Genomic DNA, 23,582 nt, shown 5'->3' with positions numbered 1-23,582 from the left:
ATATCGTACTTAATTTGCCCAGCAGAGAATAATTTATTTACTATCCTTTCTCATCTGTTAACCAGTGACTTTGTTTAAACTCCAGAACTGAAAACCCACAATAGTTCAAACCAGCAAAATTTTCTTTACTATTTTCCCATATCATCTATGCCTAAAACACATCCATACATACAGCACAATTTATATGCTGATAAAATTCAAGTTTATATATATAAAATCCATGAGCAGAGTATTCTGGGAAGTCAGTGTAAGACCTCTCCCAAATTTGGATGATTTTGTACTTCCTCATTTCCTTTTATGAAGCTCATATCCATAAATAGATGTTATTCTCATATACATTCTATCAAAAAATGGAATCCCAAAATTACTCACAATTTTACTATTAATTAATGGCTGCTCATAACCCAGCACATCAAATTTTTATATTCCATTTCCCTTGACAAAAGAGATAATGTTCATAATCAAATTATATTTCTATTTTATTTTACGGATTCTCTGGATATTCAATCCCATCCACATATCCCAATCCCATCCACATATAACTATCCATTTCCAGACAGGCACACTGTCGGTGTCAACAATCTTGTAAGATTGATACACAAAAACACACACACACATGCATTATGCATATTTGTTTGCGTTGGAACCATTATTTACAGATCAAGATGGGTGTCAATTTTATTTTAATTTCATAAAATTTGTCCTTCAATTTTATAAATGCTAATACACAAATAGATCAAAAAGTTTATTCTTAGAAAAACCCCTATAATGTCACATTGAAATTACCCTTTCAGTTCCCACCATAATTTATCCTAATTTGACTACACATCCATTTGCATGTCAGTCGACCACTGACCTATCAATCATGCGGAACACTAGTCCGAAATTCCCACCTGATCATCATGTGACTCTTGTCACTTAGTTTCAAAAATTTGCAAAGCAATTGTTCCAACTTTGTAAATTTAAAATTGTGTGCCCAACATAAAAGATCCAATTTCGGCATTTGGTCAATTATTACTAATTTGTTTATAAGCAAAAGAAAGAATGAATAATTCTTGCTCCGAAAACTTTTCAGACCCAAGAATCATCGACAGTTATTCATGTTTGTCCAGTAATCGAATCTGTTGAGGCCAATCATCATTTGGGATTTGCAGCAATGAAGGCCTAATCATTGTCTGAGGTATCGGTCAGCACTGGTACCCTTGATCTTGGTTTACCCTATTAACTTGTCTTCCTTTTGGTATACGGACATCCTCTTTTCCAATGTCCCATCCGTCCACACTTGAAACACCGGTTTCTGTCGTTGTCTGATCTGTGCACCTGTGCATTTGTATTGCTGGGCTGCATCTCTACATCCCTGAGTTGCCACTGCAATCTCTCGTTGTCTCCTGAAACACGAAAAAATTCTCTGTACCGTCCTTTTTGGGGAGACAACTGGAAATCAGATGGGACAACTGTGACTTTCATTCCTAATTTCGAGGGCAGTTGTGCATTTGTCTCCTCCACTGTATCCTGTATCCTTTTTATTTTAAGTTCTAGTTCCGTTATCCGTTCTTGCTGTTCCCGTTGTCTGGATTCACCATCCCAAAGATGGAATGCAAGCCAGTCTACCGTTAGATTCTGTCTCTTCCTGGCTTTCAATCTTTGTTCCAATCTTTCCAATCGACTTCGCTCAAATGTACCATCTCTTGGAAACTCCTCATCATGTCCCTTTGTCCACAAATACCAATTCTCGACCTGCCTTATAGCTTCTGCACCATAACGGTCGTACATATGATGTGTACAAGTACCTTTTTGTGGAATCTCTGGTTGTCCTTGTGTGTTCTTGCAGGCTCCATTTCCCATTCTGCCTTTTATCAAAGTAGCGTTGGATGTGTTGTAGTTTGTTCCTCTAAAGCTTCACTCGTACCTCCAGGAAGGGTCTCTCCACCTGTTCGCACGGTGATTTCCAGAGAATCTCCCTCAGCCGTGGCTTTTGCACAATCCAATCTCACAGATCAGTATTTGCAGATGAGCCGGAGGGTCAGTATGAAATGGGTGAATCCTCAGGTGTCCGCTCTGTTGACGGGGAAATCACACAATGGTAACCGCACATATATATCTGTATATAAACTCACCACCTTGCTCAATATTCCCAGGTTGTCTCCACATTGTTAATATCACGCAAAGATATCAAAGCTTCTTTCTTGAGACCGCATTTTCATCAATCAAACAATCAATATATTCAATTCAATTTATTCAGTTAAATTTATTCAATTAAATTCAATCAATTAGATTCAATCTCAATTAATTCATCAATATTCATCAATAAATTAAATTAATCATTTTGGATGACTCCTTGCATAAGCCCTTTCCCCAATGATGTCAGGACAGGTCCATCCATTGACCGTCACCTCTGGTTCGTACCTCATGTTAATTGATGAATCACCGTCCTGTCCTAGGGTCATATCTGACATATTTCCCCATTTTGCCTGGTCTCCACAAATTTTCTTTGCAACCACTAAAGGCAACTCATCCTTCATTCGTGAGACAGCCAAAATGGATGGCAGATATTAAAGTTCATTGGGAAAAATATCTCATCATTTTTCTTTTAATAGTATCCAAAATCTCTTGGCAATATAAATTTCGTAAAACTCCTGAAATAAGACTGTAAAATTTCTTCAATCATGCTAAATTTTGAAACTCCATCGCTTGTAATACCCAATTTATCCCATAGGGCTTGAAAGTTCTTTCCCAAGTTCATGCAGCATTCTGCATTTGAACCCTATGATATCATTCATAATAATCATCATGATTTTATAGTCATGGTCCTATCATAATCATCTATTTAAAACGAACATTTCCTTTATCACCACAGCTATGTGGTATAATCAACAATAGAATAAAACTGTACATAGCAACAGGCTACCTCATGGCCACTTAGTATACCTATTGACAATAAGTCATAACAATATCGAATAATCATTGAACAATTCAAAAATCGCTTCCACTGCTCCAGCTGCAGCATTCGTCATTTTGTCTGCTCGTCCGCATGACCAAAACGAAATAAAGGGAGCTCAACCATTACACAGCGCTTTTAATGGCGCATGTCATAGAAACTCAACGCAATTTCGACTCGGCCAGAAAACGAGCAAATTTTGCAGGATGTTAACTGGAATTAGTCGTGAAAATATATCCAAAATACTCAAAAATAGACACCCACAAAAATAAACAACAAACCCAAACAAACCCAAGGTCGACCATATTACACAATAAATTACATCATTTCAGCATCGTATTGATTGCTGAAATATTCCAGGGTTTATACACACCTCAAAAGAGGTATGCGTGGTGTTGCCCCCTCCCACGTTTATTCCAGGGTTTATACACACCTTAAAAGAGGTATGCGTGGTGTTGCCCCCTCCCACTTTTAATTCCTCATTAAATTCCTCATTAAATTACTTATTAAATTACTCATTAAATTACTCATTAAATTACTCATTAAATTATTCATTAAATTACTCATTAAATTACTCATTAAATTACTCATTAAATTACTCATTAAATTACTCATTAAATTACTTATTAAATTACTCATTAAATTACTCATTAAATTACTCATTAAATTACTCATTAAATTACTCATTAAATTACTTATTAAATTACTCATTAAATTACTCATTAAATTACTTACATAGTTTCAGCATTGTATTGATTGCTGAAATATTCCAGGGTTTATACACACCTTAAAAGAGGTATGCGTGGTGTTGCCCCCTCCCACGTTTATTCCAGGGTTTATACACACCTTAAAAGAGGTATGCGTGGTGTTGCCCCCTCCCACTTTTAATTCCTCATTAAATCGTTTCCATTTAAAAAACATCGCTTTTACTGCTCCAGTCGCAGCATTTGTCACTTTGTTTGCTCATCCGCATGACCAAAACGAAATAAAGGGAGCTCAACCATTACACAGTGCTTTTAATGGCGCATGCCATAGAAACTCAACGCAATTTCGACTCGGCCAGCAAACGAGCAAATTGTGCAGGATGTTAACTGGAATTAGTCGTGAAAAATATATCCAAAATACACAAAAATACACAAAAATACACTCCCACACAAATAAACAACATTTATTCCGTTCAACAGAACAAACATTTCCTCTATCATGACACGCATGTCTTCAAAATTATATGACCAAGAGAAAAAGTAAAATTAATTAAAACTGCGGGCAGTGATGATCCGGGGACCATACCGCTCCATCCTGATTGGACGAGTGCGTGCTAGAGTCGTTAACAACGACAGTCCAGATCCGATTGTTCAAAATTTCAACTCAATCGATCGAAAAATGAACGCAGGGATGCATTTTAAAGGTGCAGTGGCACTAACTGAGTTGCCACGAATATGGCCACGAAATTGCCAATATGGCCATCACAAAATATTTTCCTTAATCAATTGGCTCATAGCATAACCAATCATATCATTCAACTTCTTCCTGAGTGTGAAGAATATCCAATCATATCATTCAACTTCTTCCTGAGTGTGAAGAATATCCAATCATATCATTCAACTTCTTTCATAAGTGTGAAGAATATCCAATCATATCATTCAACTTCTTCCATAAGTGTGAAGAATATCCAATCATATCATTCAACTTCTTCCTGAGTGTGAAGAATATCCAATCATATCATTCAACTTCTTTCATAAGTGTGAAGAATATCCAATCATATCATTCAACTTCTTCCTGAGTGTGAAGAATATCCAATCATATCATTCAACTTCTTCCTGAGTGTGAAGAATATCCAATCATATCATTCAACCTCTTCCTGAGTGTGAAGAATATCCAATCATATCATTCAACTTCTTCCTAAGTGTGAAGAATATCCAATCATATCATTCAACTTCTTCCATAAGTGTGAAGAATATCCAATCATATCATTCAACTTCTTCCTGAGTGTGAAGAATATCCAATCATATCATTCAACTTCTTCCTGAGTGTGAAGAATATCCAATCATATCATTCAACTTCTTCCATAAGTGTGAAGAATATCCAATCATATCATTCAACTTCTTCCTGAGTGTGAAGAATATCCAATCATATCATTCAACCTCTTCCTGAGTGTGAAGAATATCCAATCATATCATTCAACTTCTTCCTAAGTGTGAAGAATATCCAATCATATCATTCAACTTCTTCCATAAGTGTGAAGAATATCCAATCATATCATTCAACTTCTTCCTGAGTGTGAAGAATATCCAATCATATCATTCAACCTCTTCCTGAGTGTGAAGAATATCCAATCATATCATTCAACCTCTTCCTGAGTGTGAAGAATATCCAATCATATCATTCAACTTCTTCCTAAGTGTGAAGAATATCCAATCATATCATTCAACTTCTTCCATAAGTGTGAAGAATATCCAATCATATCATTCAACTTCTTCCTGAGTGTGAAGAATATCCAATCATATCATTCAACCTCTTCCTGAGTGTGAAGAATATCCAATCATATCATTCAACTTCTTCCTGAGTGTGAAGAATATCCAATCATATCATTCAACCTCTTCCTGAGTGTGAAGAATATCCAATCATATCATTCAACTTCTTCCATAAGTGTGAAGAATATCCAATCATATCATTCAACTTCTTCCATAAGTGTGAAGAATATCCAATCATATCATTCAACTTCTTCCTGAGTGTGAAGAATATTCAATCATATCATTCAACTTCTTCCATAAGTGTGAAGAATATCCAATCATATCATTCAACTTCTTCCTGAGTGTGAAGAATATCCAATCATATCATTCAACTTCTTCCTGAGTGTGAAGAATATTCAATCATATCATTCAACCTCTTCCTGAGTGTGAAGAATATCCAATCATATCATTCAACTTCTTCCTAAGTGTGAAGAATATCCAATCATATCATTCAACTTCTTCCATAAGTGTGAAGAATATCCAATCATATCATTCAACTTCTTCCTGAGTGTGAAGAATATCCAATCATATCATTCAACTTCTTCCTGAGTGTGAAGAATATCCAATCATATCATTCAACTTCTTCCATAAGTGTGAAGAATATCCAATCATATCATTCAACTTCTTCCTGAGTGTGAAGAATATCCAATCATATCATTCAACCTCTTCCTGAGTGTGAAGAATATCCAATCATATCATTCAACTTCTTCCTAAGTGTGAAGAATATCCAATCATATCATTCAACTTCTTCCTGAGTGTGAAGAATATTCAATCATATCATTCAACTTCTTCCATAAGTGTGAAGAATATCCAATCATATCATTCAACTTCTTCCTGAGTGTGAAGAATATCCAATCATATCATTCAACTTCTTTCATAAGTGTGAAGAATATCCAATCATATCATTCAACTTCTTCCATAAGTGTGAAGAATATCCAATCATATCATTCAACTTCTTCCTGAGTGTGAAGAATATCCAATCATATCATTCAACCTCTTCCTGAGTGTGAAGAATATCCAATCATATCATTCAACCTCTTCCTGAGTGTGAAGAATATCCAATCATATCATTCAACTTCTTCCTAAGTGTGAAGAATATCCAATCATGTCATTCAACTTCTTCCATAAGTGTGAAGAATATCCAATCATATCATTCAACTTCTTTCATAAGTGTGAAGAATATCCAATCATATCATTCAACTTCTTCCATAAGTGTGAAGAATATCCAATCATATCATTCAACTTCTTCCATAAGTGTGAAGAATATCCAATCATATCATTCAACTTCTTCCTGAGTGTGAAGAATATCCAATCATATCATTCAACCTCTTCCTGAGTGTGAAGAATATCCAATCATATCATTCAACTTCTTCCTGAGTGTGAAGAATATCCAATCATATCATTCAACTTCTTCCTGAGTGTGAAGAATATCCAATCATATCATTCAACCTCTTCCTGAGTGTGAAGAATATCCAATCATATCATTCAACTTCTTCCTAAGTGTGAAGAATATCCAATCATATCATTCAACTTCTTCCATAAGTGTGAAGAATATCCAATCATATCATTCAACTTCTTCCTGAGTGTGAAGAATATCCAATCATATCATTCAACTTCTTCCTGAGTGTGAAGAATATCCAATCATATCATTCAACTTCTTCCATAAGTGTGAAGAATATCCAATCATATCATTCAACTTCTTCCTGAGTGTGAAGAATATCCAATCATATCATTCAACCTCTTCCTGAGTGTGAAGAATATCCAATCATATCATTCAACTTCTTCCTAAGTGTGAAGAATATCCAATCATATCATTCAACTTCTTCCTGAGTGTGAAGAATATTCAATCATATCATTCAACTTCTTCCATAAGTGTGAAGAATATCCAATCATATCATTCAACTTCTTCCTGAGTGTGAAGAATATCCAATCATATCATTCAACCTCTTCCTGAGTGTGAAGAATATCCAATCATATCATTCAACTTCTTCCTGAGTGTGAAGAATATTCAATCATATCATTCAACTTCTTCCATAAGTGTGAAGAATATCCAATCTTTCCAATCGACTTCGCTCAAATGTACCATCTCTTGGAAACTCCTCATCATGTCCCTTTGTCCACAAATACCAATTCTCGACCTGCCTTATAGCTTCTGCACCATAACGGTCGTACATATGATGTGTACAAGTACCTTTTTGTGGAATCTCTGGTTGTCCTTGTGTATTCTTGCAGGCTCCATTTCCCATTCTGCCTTTTATCAAAGTAGCGTTGGATGTGTTGTAGTTTGTTCCTCTAAAGCTTCACTCGTACCTCCAGGAAGGGTCTCTCCACCTGTTCGCACGGTGATTTCCAGAGAATCTCCCTCAGCCGTGGCTTTTGCACAATCCAATCTTGGTAGCAGAGGATGGTTGGTAGCAAATCATATCATTCGCACCATATAACATCACACATGTGTGTACACATCCAACAAAGCGCACCGCGCACCGAGTGCTCGCATCGGCTATCCGTCGCCCTAGACGCTGCCCCGTTCAACGTCGATGCCTTACTCACATGCTCGCACGCATACGCGACCCTTTTCACACTCACCAAACCCGGCGCCTCCAGTGCATCCCACACACTCCGTCCATTCCACCACCGCACTCCCTGTTACACACCACACCTCTTGCGCACACTCGCCATTCGCACACTTCCTTAACACACCTCGCGCACCATCTTGCGCACTCTCCCTCGGTACGTACTCCGTACCACTCACCATGGGCGTGCACTCTCGCATACACCCACTCACGCGTTCCGATGTGCCCTGCCGCACACGCGCCACAACCAACTCAGGTGTGCTCCCTCGCACACTCTCGCCGTCCATTCCAGGTGTGCATTCTCGCACCCGCTCCATCACCAACTCACTCTCCGTGTCACACTCCGTACACTCCGAAGTGCATTCTCGCTCACACTCGGTATCACTCCCACACTTTATAACACGCTCACTCTTTGACGCACACCTTTTCCTCACACGCGCGCCATTTCCACTCACACGGGACCCTTCACCAATGCCCAGGTGCTTTCGCGATCCCAATCGCGCGACAATTCTCTTCGTGCCAAACACTCTGCCGAAAAACCTTTTAGCACCATATACAGCCCGTCTCACCTTCGGGGTTCTTCTTCCTCCCTGCACCAACACCTGCAAATCTTCATAAGGATTATTAAGCACAGCATCGTGATGTGAGCACAGACTTTGTACAGTTTCCATTCCTTCCTCCAACTGCTGGGCTACCTCCGTCGTCTTTTCAATTTTAATTATGCCCACTACTGCTTTTTCTTTATTCACGATGATGACCGCTGGCTTTATTAAAATTCCCTCTTCGACCTCAGCGGTCGCCGGCTGCCCCATACCCCGGGTCGCGATTTCTACCCCGGTCCAGGTACCTGTGCTTTTCTCCACTTCGCCCAACCAGTGCTCCTCGACCCGCTTTACCTCATCGTGCACCCTCGGGGCCCTCTCGCCCACCATGCGATCCATGGACTCCCCACATTTTTGTGCGCTCTCCCCACATTTTTGTATGCGGTCACCCATTCTGTCCCCAACTTTACCGATTCGCTCCATTTTGCTTCCTAGCCTCCCGATTTGATTTTCTAATCGTTCACTGGTACCCTGCGCTTCGCTTCGTCCCTCATTGCCCCCATCATTCTGCTTTCCAATCGCTCACTATTCCTTTCCATCATTTGTTCCATTTCCCTGCTGGATTTTTCAGCCATTTTTGCCATATACCCCATCATCTGCGCCGCAAAGAGGTCCAATTTCACCAGTGCTGCGGACTCGGCTGCCGCAGCGCCGCCATTTTGTGCCTCTGCAACCACGTGCGCGAGGGCGCCATTTTGTGCCTCCCCAACCACGTGCGTGAGGGCGCCCTCTTGTGCATCTGATCCCCCCGCAACCACATCTTCATTGCTCTCCTCCTCCATTTCCCCCCTGTGGTCCTGGGTTACCCCTAACCCCTCTTCTAATTCCCCCACCGGCATCCGGTCGCCTTGATCATCCATGGCGCGATTTCAAATTTGGATATTAACTAAAATTTTGGCCGCTCGAAATTTTGAGCGCACTATTCGCGCTTCAGGTCCGAATCCGACACTCCTGACACCAATTGTTACGGAACCCAACGTCGGCCTCTGTTCCCCTTATCGAGGGGGGATTAATCCCCTCGCTGATGACTGACCGACGTGGTCCCGGGGGTATGACGTCACGCCCGGTCGGCGCTGGGTAGGGTATTAGGCCCAACCGTCCTATGACCTAAATACCAGCGCCTCCCGGTACGCAAGGAAATACTCCCCGCTCACGGCCGCAGCGTAATGGATGATTTGCGCCGAGCGAAGCGAACTGCGGCGTGAGCCGTTTACCAAGACTAGACCCGATTTATATTCGTTGGCAGAATCGCGCCACGTACCCTCAATATGGAAACCTCTAAAGCGACCGAATGTGAAGAAGAAGACAAGGTAGGAAGAACAGATATTTATTATTATTTACACACAACTAAAGCAGAAAAGAAATGAAATACGATTTACAAGGCAATGGAAGGAGCAGGAGACACAGTGCAATTATTAGCTTAACTATACAGTCTTACCTATAAACCCCAAGACAACATGAAAGACGGACAAACGGGCAGACTCACACGATGGGGAAATTGCAGATGGATTGGCTGGAGGGAGAGGAAGGTCCAGCTCGGACCGAAGCACGGTCGGGCCGGGAGCGGGCAGCCGCCGTTCCTTCACGGCCACGTCGGCACCGCCGTCAAAGCCCAAGCTGCGGTCGTGCACGCTGCTACGGTTCGAACTGCGGCGGTGGCAAAGCTGCGTGGTGGAGTCAAACGTGCATGGTGGAGTCAAAGCTGCGTGGTGGACCCAAAGCTCAGCTCTCGTATCTCATCTGCTCCGTGTCTCATCTCCTCTCTGGTGGGGGCGTCCCGCCGTGGGTTATATTGACCACACCCCCGAACCTTCACGAACCTCCCCGAGCGTTCTCTCCACGCCTGCTCAAAGCCAAACCCCTCGTTCTTGGTTGGTCGGCAAGGGCTGGCTCACTCCTCCCCTCTATGACGAGGTGGAGACACGCCTTTCTTCTCCGAGATTACCTCGCCTTAATGGCGGCAAATGTAGTTGGCAAGGTGAATGGCAATGACGCAGTTGGAAATGGAGGTTTTTGGAATGGGAATGAAAGGGGATCTATCTTATTTAATTGATGCAACACAATGAATTAGTGGACCACAGAGCCTTATACTGACATTTACTAAGGACATAACTACTGAGGGAATCTATGATTTGCTACGTGTGTGCGATGGATTAACTAAGGGCGACCTTTGACCTTGACAATTGGAGGGTGATATTTACAAGATTTACAGCATACAAAAGGGGAAAATTTACATCAAATTACACACACAATTCCCAAATCCCCAACAATATAAATTAACAGACGGGAAATTGCTGACTTTTAAAACAAACACTTTAAACATGTATATACATGTGGGATGTGGGATATATACATGTGGGACATGTGGGATGTGTGTAGGTGTACATGTGTGTGTGTATATGTGTGTGTGTGTGTGTGTGTGTGTATAGGTGTGTATGTGCATATGTGTATGCATGTGTGTCAGTGTACATGTGTGTACGTGTGTGTGTGTGTGTGTTTATGTGTGTGTGTCTGAATGTGCATGTATATGTGTGTGTGTGTGTGTGTGTGTGTGTGTGTGTGTGTGTGTGTGTGTGTGTGTGTGTGTGTGTGTGTGTGTGTGTGTGTGTATACAGTGCATCCAGAAAGTATTCAGACCCCTTCACTTTTTTCACATTTTGTTATGTTGCAGCCTCATGCTGAAATCGTTTAAATTCATTTTTTCCCTCATCAATCTACACTCAATACTCCATAATGACAAAGAGAAAACAGGATTTTAGAAAGTTTTGCAAATTTATTCAAAAGAAAAAAACTGAAATATCACATTGACATAAGTATTCATACCCTTTGCTATGACACTTGAAATATAGCTTCTGTGCCTCCCATTTCTCTTGATCATCTTTGAGGTGTTTCTACACCTTGATTGGAGTCCACCTGTGGTAAATTCAATTGATTGGACATGATTTGGAAAGGCACACACCTGTCTAAATAAGGTCTCACAGCTGACAATGCATATCAGAGCAAAAACCAAGCCATGAGGTCGAAGGAACTGCCTGCAGAGCTCAGAGACAGGAGTGTGTCGAGGCACAGATCTGGGAAAGCCCACAAAAAAATTTCTGCTGCATTGAAGGTTCCCAAGAGCACAGTGGCCTCCATAATTCTTAAATGGAAGAAGTTCGGAACAACCAGGACTCTTCCTCGAGCTGGCTGCCCGGCCAAACTGAGCAATCAGGGGAGAAGGGCCTTGGCAGGAGAGGTGACCAAGAACCCGATGGTCACTCTGGCTGAGCTCCAGAGATCCTGTGTGGAGATGGGAGAAACTTCCAGAAGGACAACCATCACTGCAACACTCCACCGAGCTGGGCTTTATGGCAGAGGGGCCAAAATACCTTGGTAATCTCCTGATTTCATGCACACATTCAAGGCACCCAGTGCCAGAAGTAGCACAGCAACCCAAAAACATCACTGAACCTCCTCCATGTTTGACTGTAGGGAAGGTGTTCTTTTCTTTGAAGGCTTCATTTTGTTTTCTGTGAACATAGAGATTATGTGCTTTACCAAAAAGCTCTAGTTTGGTCTCATCTGTCCACAGGACATTCTCCCAGAAGGATTTTGACTTGTTCAGGTGGCAAACTCCGGCTTTCTTCTGTCTCTCTTTCTCAGCAGTGGGGTCCTCCTGGGTCTCCTACCATAGAACCCCCTTTCATTGAGTTGGCGACGGATGGTGCGAGTTGAAACTGTCGTACCTTGTGTCTGAAGGTCAGCTTGAATATGTTTGGCAGTTGATTGAGGTGCTTTCTCCACCATTCGAACAATCTTTTGCTGCAAAATTCGATCAAGTTTTCTTCCAATATTCTTACAATAGTTCAATGCAAGTTCTTCATATTCATTATGTGCCATTATCATCACTCTGCGTTTACAAAAGATGGATCGGAACACTTTTGTTTGTTTTCCCCCACTGAGACATGAACAGTTTACAAGGAGGGGCCTCCAGGTAATCTGCTTTTCCTATAGCAATCACATTCTCGGAGCTCGTCTCCAAGGCCAAAAAAATACTCAAAGTTGCGGACTAATAAGATTTACCTGCTGGCTACTATCACTTTGCCCTTTCACAATTTGACCCAATTATTCAACATTTTCTCCATATTCTCATGATAAAGGTTTGTTGAAAATTTTGTTTGTTGACAAAAGTCAAATGGTATAAAGGTCAACTTATCTTATCTTATCGTGCTATATGTCGTTTTTTGGCACTATCTCACAATTGTGAAGAATCACTAAAAATTCTATTACCCTTATCCATATATTCACGCAAATCTAATCAATTCGTCCTTGTTACCCTTACCTCTCCACCTGGTTTTGTCTGAATCCGTCCACAACTTTTTGAGATATCCTACTCACAGACAGCCAAACAGGGGTGAAAACATAACCTCCAATGGCTTTCGGTGACAGAGGTAATAAGATTGTGATTTTGGTCTTCTTCGAGGCCTCACCTATTACCACTTGAGAGTGATATCCACAACTGGTCCGTGACCCGGTGTCTGTCACAGAAATCACACGAGATCTGATATTGAAGTGGCTGAGAATGCAAATAGGACTTGAGGATCTGCGCTGACACCATCTTTGTGCCCAATTGAAAGTGACCCTCTTACTTTCAATTATTAGCTTGTCAAGGGACTTGAGCCTGGTTTTGGCTTAGCGGTTAGGGTGCCGGCTTGGGATCCTCAGATCCTGGGCTCGAATCCCGGTCATCGCTGAATTAACACCAGCGGGGTTGACTCAGCCTGTCATCCTTCTGAGGTCGGCAAATTGAGTACCAGTTCACTGGTAATTCCCTGTGTGTCGCAAGAGGCGACTAGCAGTGTTGGCGGCAGGAAGGGCATCCGGCCATAAAACATTGCTACAAAAAGGGGAACATGGTGCCCGAAAAAGGCCAACCCCCCCCCCACTCTGCTGGGGAAAATGGTCTCTAAAGGTGGTTCAAGGGACTGCAGAGTGTGGTTTTCATTCCTGACAGGGTCAAACTTGTATGTTAGATAAGGGCATCTTATCTTCTTGTCTTAGAGAGTGCATCTTCCTCTCTCTCAATCCCACGCTCCTCGAATCTTTCCACTACATCCCTCCACCTTGATATTTTCCCTCCAGTTGGTCATTGCATGCTGTCTTGATTGGTTCTTCATTCTTTTCCTCGTCACGTGTCAAAACCATCACAACCTGGCCTCTGAAATACATGTAACTCCAGCTCTCTTGCGTATCTCCTCATTCCTCCTCGACTCTCTCCATGGCACTGAGAATCCAGGAAGTATTTTCATCTCCTTTCCAGCAATTCCTCAACCATTTTACTCAAAGTCCATGTTTCTGCACCATACATAGAATGAGGATGACTTGCATTAATTGGAAATGTGATTTCGATATGATGGACCGAATGGAATTTACCTGTGCTTTAAAAGCCATATTAACCTATCCCTGGATAATGGTATAAAGTAGAGGCAGGTTCTCAAGGAGATTGATTGCAAGGATAACAGCAGATGGTCATTTTCAGAAAAAAACATATTTCAGGGGCTGTGGATTTCATTTTATTCAGGTATGGAAACTCGAAGAACAGAATAACAGGGAGTAAGAGGTGAACAGACAAAAATATAGTGAAGGGAAAACGGGTAAAACAAGAGCGACAATTGCTTTGCAATACATGTCCCCTACCCTACCAATGTGACATTTTCCAAAAAAAAGGTATAACTTTGTGAAAAATTGACGAAAACCTGTGAAACTCGAACTTGTTGTGTAACTTCTAATAACGCTATGCACCAAGTTTCAGTTGAATGTGTTTACGTCTGAAAAACCACAAGTTGGATCGATGGACAGTCAGACGGAGAGAAAACCGATAGTCCCCTCCGGTGAAACCGGTCGGGGACTAATTCCATCCGGATCTTCCACAGGATGAGGAGAAGCGTTGCAGATGAAAGAGCGACAGGGACTCACTTGGTGCAGTGAAGTTCAGAGTTCAGCATGGAAGATTCCATGAGGCTGTGGTGATTGGCGTGTGAGATCATGTCGGGAAGAGCCCGAGACGGAGTCGGTAATGTGGTTCCACATGCGAGAGAAGAGGGAAATGTAGGCGTTAATCTTAGACGTGGAGAGGGTGACAAAGCGAGAGTTCCTGGTAGAAAATGAAACCTTGAAGAGCAAGGGTTGGGAGAAGAGGTGAGATGTTAAAAGGAGCTGTTTAGAACTAGAGCAGAGCTGGTGAAATGAGAAACCAGGAGCACTAGTCGACAGAGGGGTGTTGGGCAGGGCTGGAAGGCCTTCCTTAACTAGCTTTTGCCTGCCCCACAGGGCTGACCCTCTACGTATGTTAATTTGTTATAGATGTGAATATGGTCATTGAACCTCAATGACTTCATCATCCATGAAAATATCTCAAGATCGATGCATAAGTTGAAAATATGGATGGAATGGTGCATTCGCTGAGGGCAATGTCATTACCCAACTCGTGCAACGCGAAAAGTGCGGAAAATAAATTGGTTCACTTTGTCTGTTTCTGTCCACAGACGTCAGTTTATGACCGAAGCACAACTTGATTTCTATTGAATGTTATATTTTGAACATGTATTGGAAATCAAACCTGTAGTTTAGCAGTACTTTGGCTCTGAATGTGTCCCGATTGCACATGTGCAGACGAGGGGGACATAATTTTTTTTACTCTGCTTCTCTGGCAGATGAACAAAATTGGAAATAATTTCAAACAGGAAACACTTTTAATGGACTTCGTAAAGGACAGAAACAAGCATGAAGAACTAATGTAACGTGTGTTAAATAAGGTGGTGTACTGTCGTGGCCAAAAATATTGGCACCCTTGCACTTTATTCAAATAATGCGCCATTTCTTCCAGAAAATTGTTGAAATTAAAAGATATTTTGGTGTCCACATATGCATTTTTTTGGTTTTCAGTGGAACAAGAAAAAAAAAGCTGAAAAAACGACTAAATCTCAGCTTATTCCACACAGAAATCCAAAAATATCCCGGACAATATTATTGGCACCTTTTAGAAGTTGTTACTAATAATTAGATTTCAAGCAGGTGATTCACCTTTACTTTTGAATTGAACTCACCTTGGTGAGTTGCAGATGCCTGCAATGTAAAAATCACTCATTCAACCTGTTTGAATAGAGAAAAGGAGTCATTCTGCTGTTTTGTGTCACTGTGTGTACCGCAATGAGCATGGAGAAAAGAAAGAAAACCAGAGCATTGTCTGAGGAGGTCAGACACAGGATTGTAGCCAAGCATGAACAATCTCAAGACTACAAGTCCATCTCCAGAGACCTAGATGTTCCTGTGTCCACCGTACGCAATGTTATGAGGAAGTTTAAGGCCCATGGCACTGCAGCCAACCTCCCTGGACGTGGCCGCAAGAGAAAACTTGATCGAAGATTGCATATCAGGAAGATTAAGGCCCATGGCACTGTAGCCAACCTCCCTGGACGTGGCCGCAAGAGAAAACTTGATCGAAGATTGCATATCAGGAAGTTTAAGGCCCATGGCACTGTAGCCAACTTCCCTGGACATGGCCGCAAGAGAAAACTTGATCGAAGATTGTAGCGAAGGATTGTTCGAATGGTGGTGAAAGCACCTCAATCAACTGCCAAACATATTCAAGCTGACCTTCAGACACAAGTAGTCCTTGAGCCAGATCAAAAGTAATGCTCCGGCGGGGGGAGTAATTCTCATTATGATTTTCCATTAGACCAATGTCTCAAGTGTCAGAAAAGGTGTGATGGACATCTGAGAACGGTAGCTTAGTGCCCGGATGGACGCCATCTTTGAAACCACCCAGCTCGAAAATGCCCATTTGGTGGGGTACATTGTTGCACGTGTATCTGGACTTCTATACTAGCTATCGATGTGCGGTTGACGACTAAATATACGTCCGATGTGTACCGTCTAAATAAAAAATAATATGAAGCATTTTGTTTTAGATTAATTATTATAAAAATCAATTATCGAAAAAAAATCATATATTTTTCAATATTTTATTATTAGACTTGTACTTTTTTTAGTGAAACAACACTGGTATGATTTTCCAAATTATGCATTGTGCTACACCGTTTATCTGTCTATAAAAATAACTCAAAAACTAAAACATATCATCCACCACGAGTTTACAACAAATAAATGTAAAGAGGCATAAAATGACTTAGGCCGCCGCTGGCATTATCTATTCTGACGATAACGCAAGTTAGGAATGTCGTACGGAGAGGATTTTAACACCATACGATATCTAATAAGCAGGCGGAAATTGTTACATAGGAAATCTGCACTTTGGTGGCCATCTTGGATTTCAAAATGGCCGCCAATTATATTAATTATTCATTACTAGAGTTTGGAAAGACGTATGGAGCTGATTTTAACACCATACGATGTATATTCCTAATAAGCAAGCGGAGGTATCATTGAACATGTCATGTTTTAGTCAAATAACACCGGTATGATCTTCCAAATTATACATTTTGCTAAACCGTTTATCTGTCTATAAAGATTTTCAGGCAATTTGGCCTGCATTATAATAGAGAACAACATATGCTATACAATATACAGTGCACACAAAGTTAATCATCAGAGTCGCCATCAGAGTCATTGGCATCCTGAGCCACGATAGCATCATCCTGCACCATGTTGGAGCATCCCTGCAGCTTACACACAACAGTGCACTTCAACCCATTCAGTATGCAGGAGCAATCTGACGGTCGACACGTCCTTCTGCATGTGCATGAGATGAGATTAAAGACGACATCTGGAGCTGGTAGACCCGCCATCCATCGGATTGTGAGCGAACCGCCATCATCGAGTTCCCAACCATGTCCTGCTGATGGTGTTGGGACGTCTGGTAGGTTTTCAAGGCTGCGTCGCCAGATAGCCGCCTGATAGTTGGCCCTAAGCGTATGCTGCATCAAGGAGTCTTCACAAGGCGGCAATTGTCCAGATTCGATCTGGCCCTTCTTTGCACAGAACATGTGATAACGGAGCGAATTAACACCGACGATCTTCGTGTTCTTGGCGTACAGCTGACACGTGAAGGCCTGAATGCTATTGAAGACGTCTGTTGGTACATTCCACGAAGATCCCAGATCTGTGAATGCTTGAAGATACAGCTCATTCGCTTGCACAAGCTTCAAAGCCTTTATCTTTCCTTGGCTAGCCAGAGCACTCACAGTGTCACACCCGCTCCATGCATGAAGCCCTGGCAATGCACTGCAAACTCCAGACCCCAATACCGCAGCCAACTTTCCAACGTCGATCATTCTGACTCGAACCTTTGTTCCTCGTCTGATGAAGAGCTGACTATCGATGGTTCTGCTGAGATGAAGACTGATGATCAGAACGTCGGTGTCATCTGCCACTAAGATGATCGTCTTGTAGTGGGTAGCGGCGTGCTTTGCGTGGAGAAACATACGCGTGTCTGCTTCCTCGTGGCTACATTCGAGTGCTTGCACCAACTTCCACCTATCGCGGGTCAGTACCACACATTTTTCACCACAGGTGACATACAGTGTTCTGTTGCCTAGCTTTTCGCGATTTGTTTCATGTTTCCACGACTCCGCCAGAAACACAACCAGTTTCTCCTTTGTCTGGCTGCAAGCAAGGAGACGCCGCCAGTTCATGATTTTGTGTGCGGGTCTGATCTCGCTGAAACTGATGCCTTCATTTGAACCGCGGTTCACATGCTCAGCTGCTTTGATGGATTCTTCTGTGTATGTGTCAAAGACAACATCGATGCACTCACTGCCTTGACCAGCGTGAAGCGCTGCAGCAAGGATGCGGTCAGATAGTTCTTCGAACGTGTCGTTCTCGCCATGCATCTTTTGTATGAGAGCCATCGCATCAATTATTGTTGCACTTCGCTTGTCAATGCTCTCGGCTGGTTCCACAAGACCTTCCATGTGTTTCGCAAGTGCAGCTTTGTTCGTTTTTTTCATTGACCCATCAACGTTTGCCAAAGACCATGGTAACGGCCCTAGTGGGTGACAAAGGACAAGTTGCATGTCGAGGTTCCTTGTCTTGGCGATGAGTATCATGGTGGCAAACAGTTGTCTGTCAGCTCTCAGGACGATCTCCTTGTTTGTGCCCTTCACAACTTTCTGCTTGATCTTACCAAAGGTCTTCAAGCTTAGCTTGTTCAATGTGTCATGAAAGCCTGTTCCCTCTTCAAGACGTTTCTGGAAGCTTTGATACGCCGCTTCCCCCTTTTGCAGGGTGTTGAGTAGGTCATTAGAAACGTCCTCCCTCGGAGCCGCTCCGGTAGATATACTGAGAAGACATGACGGATCATCGGCGAATGGATTGGTCCAGTCATTTTCCAGTAGATCACAGATAGCTGTGACGCCAGACTCATCACGTTTGATGCGAGAAGTAGACAAGTCAGGGTGCTTGGCGTGAGATGTGTCGCTGCCATTCACAAGGATAGTTTCTCGTAGTTGCCTCAGTGCAGTAGCCCGATTTTCTGCAGTTAGATAGTATCGTGACACAGCCCCTTGTCGAAGACTAAAACCTCGTGTTCCTCCAGCTGTTTGCGTATCTTTGTTTACTGTTTCTTCTGTTGTCTGATCAACAGCGATTCTGGCAAATGGATTCCCTGGTCTAAGCTGTACGGAGAAGTAGCCTTGATTGAAATGCCTGTACAACTCGGGGCATGTTTCGTGGAGTTGCGTCATCTGTGCATAGTACACTGGTAGATATCTAGCATAGTTCACCTTGTTCATTGCGAAACACCAAGGGATCACTCTTCTGACACAAGCCAAGTGAAGCATCCAGTCGCCTTCTCTATCCGCACGAATCAACCCCAGCAGGGTCTCTACCATATCAATATACATCATCCAGAAGCGAGCCAGGTCTCCATGTTTGGTTCGCAGAAAATGTAGGTATTTCGCGAACATGTCAAAGCTCTGTACACATGAATCATCATCGAGAGCAGCAGCGAGAGTCTCGTGGCAAACATCCTCCTTGATGCTGCGAATTTTGAGGTCAGTGCTTCGAATCTGGGGTTCCTTGTCAGGATGATTGCTTTCTATCCACACCTGGAAACCCTTCCAAATGATGCGCATTAGTGCCTCGTACATCAACTTGTGGAGTCGCACAGCACGGTTGTATTGCTTGCCTTCCAGAACCCTGTTGATGGAACCTTCAGCGATTACTCCTGACTCAACAGCTACATCCCGAAGGCCTGCATCTCCAAACATTTTCCCAATGCTCGACATGAAGTTACAGATGGTATGGAAGTTCCCCATCATGAGCACGATTCTTCCATATCGATCGACATCTTTCCATGCTATTTCGGTCGCCTTAGCAAATAGTGCCTGGTCTAGCACCACCGGTATACGCTCAAGCTGAAGTGATGACATGATGTTCAGAGCTTCTCTGAGGATTTCTTGCACTGTTGCCATATCTGTGGCAGGCGCGTTTATAGTCGGCAGGTAGCCAACTACATCTTCCGTCACCTGAACACGATCTCTAGTCATGATGTTGAAACCAGTCCACGAACTGATTGTCTGGTCGCATGGTTCCAGCATGCGAGTCATAATCCATACGTGATTTCGGCGCTGCGCAAGGGATGTTGCGCCTGCAAGAGTGTCAGAAAGATCTGCAGGCTTGATTGCAGGTGGGCCCTCTCGTTTCCCACCGCTGTATATTGGAACTAAATCGCTGGATGACGGGATAGATCGCTTCTTATCTGCTTTGGATACTGCCGATGGAGGTTGGGGCGGCAAACACGACTGCGACTTCGGTTGGACGATGATACCGTTGACGCGATGCGATGTTCCGCCACCACTCAGCGATTCCTCTAGCCTGTCGATGTTATCGAATGCTAATACAGTCGGGACCGAAGGGTGCACATGTGACGGAAGTGGTACTGTATCTTTCTCCACACTTGCTAATTTGTCTATGCATAGCGCTGTCTCGATTTCTTCCAGAACTGTGTACGAACATCTGTGCCCGAGTCGATTCAATATTCTGATGACCTCTGTATTACCGGTGAGCGTTTTCATGACCCACGGAAGTAGGACATGCTTCGATGTTCTGATGGTACCCCGGTGTACAGCATTGATGATATCTTGAGCCATCGACCATACCAGTGTGTCGGCACGCGCAGAGCTACCCCCACTCCCGCAAATCAAAGTATGCAGAAATACACGAAGAGAATCTGGTATCTTCACGTAATCTGAAGTGAGTTCTGCTGGCTGAGGCGGCCAACGTTCATTGTAATGAGCATCTTTGATCTGGTGTCGCAGTGAAGTAGCTGCACGCACAATGTTACTTTCACCGTCCGTTCGTTCAAATGCTTTCACTTCTGCTTTCAGGTTTACGCACTCTGCAGCAATCTCTCGCTTTGTCAGATTATCGGGCATCAAGTATACACGGTGTTTCACATTGAAGAAGATGAGCGATTCTCCAAACTCTCTTTGTAATGTGCGCTGCAGATTCTTCTTGATGGAGTCACGAACATCAACTGAAAATGTATCTGAAGACAGGATATCTGTTGCAACATCAACTATTGGAACAATCCTCGGGTTCAAGAACAAGTCAGTGCGAATGAAATTGAATATACATCGTATCATTTCTTTTTTCTCGATATTATCTTCAATGTCAGTTTCTACTTGAGGTTTTTGGGGCCGTGTGTAGTTTCTATAGCAGGAGAAGTGGTAGTGAGCCTCAGCTGCAACCATATCTCGTGTAGTCAATGCCAAAACTCTCTCATCATTGCGAGCTGTCGCAGCATCTCTTATTGTCTTATCTGCTCGAAGTTCAACAGCCAAGACAACTGTTTCACGGGTACGACTGCCTTTTATGAATTTTGAAGCACGCTGGCAAAAAATGCATTTATCATCGTAGACCGTTGAAGTTGATCCTGTCTCTTCCCGTGATGATCGCCGTCGCACCGCATCGCCAGTATCAACTGAAGAACTTCTAGCTGCATTGGTCAAAGTAGCTAGGTGGTTTTTGTGAGTGAAGTCTGATCTACAAGCCCTATGGTATAATATTGGAATATTAGGAAGTTCAACTGCGCCTTCTTGGACTAGCTTTAGAATTGGATAAAAGTTTCTAACTGCGGCTGCGTCACACAATGTCTTCCAAGAACTGTTGCCCGCTGCCTTGCTTAGTTCAGAGAGTGGCGACTTCTTGCTGCACAGGATGCACGTTCCGGACTCAGGTTCAATCTTCGCCCGTTTCGCCTCGACACCGGCCATCTCAGCTGAAAGAACAAAAAGACTGACGTTAGATTACTCCGATATCCGAAAAGCTCGCCAGCTTACATAGACATACTCATCCAAGTCAGTGAACATGTTAGATGGCGCCACAATACAACTCTATAATAGAGTTGTATGTGGCGCCATCTAACATGTTCACTTTTAGTTCTTAAGCCACCCCCCCACCCCCCCCCCCCCTCAGAAATTAATCAGGTCACCGCAACAAATCTCAGACTGAGATATAGAATATAGAATATAGATATAGAATAGACTGACGTCACTTTCGGCACTGGGTTCTGTGGGTTGATTATCGGCGGGAAATTCCAACTGACATAGTTTCGGTTTGTGGAAAGTGCATGCCTTCTCATATATTTTTTGTGTACACTCGTGGTGGATGATATGTTTTAGTTTTTGAGTTATTTTTATAGACAGATAAACGGTGTAGCACAATGCATAATTTGGAAAATCATACCAGTGTTGTTTCACTAAAAAAAGTACAAGTCTAATAATAAAATATTGAAAAATATATGATTTTTTTTCGATAATTGATTTTTATAATAATTAATCTAAAACAAAATGCTTCATATTATTTTTTATTTAGACGGTACACATCGGACGTATATTTAGTCGTCAACCGCACATCGATAGCTAGTATAGAAGTCCAGATACACGTGCAACAATGTACCCCACCAAATGGGCATTTTCGAGCTGGGTGGTTTCAAAGATGGCGTCCATCCGGGCACTAAGCTACCGTTCTCAGATGTCCATCACACCTTTTCTGACACTTGAGACATTGGTCTAATGGAAAATCATAATGAGAATTACTCCCCCCCCCCCCCCCCCCCCCCCCGGAGCATTCACTTCAAAAAATGGCCGGTTGGCTCAAGGACTAAAGGCACGACAGTTTCAACTCGCACCGTCCGTCGCCAACTCTATGGTAGGAGACCCAGGACGACCCCACTGCTGAGAGAGACATAAGAAAGCCCGACTGGAGTTTGCCAAAACACACATGAACAAGTCAAAATCCTTCTGGGAGAATGTCCTGTGGACAGACGAGACCAAATTGGAGCTTTTTGGTAAAGCACATAATCTCTATGTTTACAGAAAACAAAATGAAGCCTTCAAAGAAAAGAACACCTTCCCTACAGTTAAACATGGAGGAGGTTCAGTGATGTTTTGGGTTTCTGTGCTGCCTCTGGCACTGGGTGCCTTGAATGTGTGCATGGCATTATGAAATCAGGAGGTAACCAAGGCATTTTGAAGCGCAATGTTCAACCCAGTGTCAGAAAGCTGGGTCTCCATCGAAGCCCATGGGTCTTGCAGCAGGACAATGACCCCAAACACACTTCAAAAAGCACCCATGAATGGTTCAAGACAAAAAGCTAGTGTCCTGATCTAAATCCCATTGAACACCTGTGGGGAGATCTGAAAACAGCAGTTGGAAGAAGGCACCCTACAAATCTGGGAGAACTGGAGCAGTTTGCACAAGAAGAGTGGGTCAAACTGCCAGTAAAGAAGTGTAGGAAGCTCATTCATGACTATAGGAAGCACTTGACTGCAGTTATTTTGTCCAAAGGATGTGCTTCCAAATATTAAGTCTCGGGTGTCAATAATTTTGTCAATGCCATGTCTTTTTATCTTCTGATTTAAAGGGATATATTAAGTTCTGAATCAAAAACAAAGATTCTGTAATATTAACAGTGAAATTCAGAATTGTGGAGACCAAATACTTTTGTCAATTT

At 42.5% G+C, this 23,582-nt stretch overlaps 1 protein-coding gene across 2 annotated transcripts in view; it reads left to right on the top strand.

Moving 5' to 3' along the window:
- Positions 1–23,582, top strand: part of LOC137439709 (uncharacterized) — a 59,049-nt gene that overhangs the window by 18,259 nt on the left and 17,208 nt on the right. The gene's annotated exons all lie outside the window — the stretch shown is intronic.

Source organism: Myxine glutinosa, chromosome 14, assembly GCF_964187855.1.
Source record: "Myxine glutinosa chromosome 14, kmMyxGlut1.1, whole genome shotgun sequence".
Lineage (NCBI taxonomy): Eukaryota > Metazoa > Chordata > Myxini > Myxiniformes > Myxinidae > Myxine > Myxine glutinosa.
Note: the sequence above shows the minus strand (reverse complement) of the source record. Positions and strands in the feature narration are given on the sequence as shown.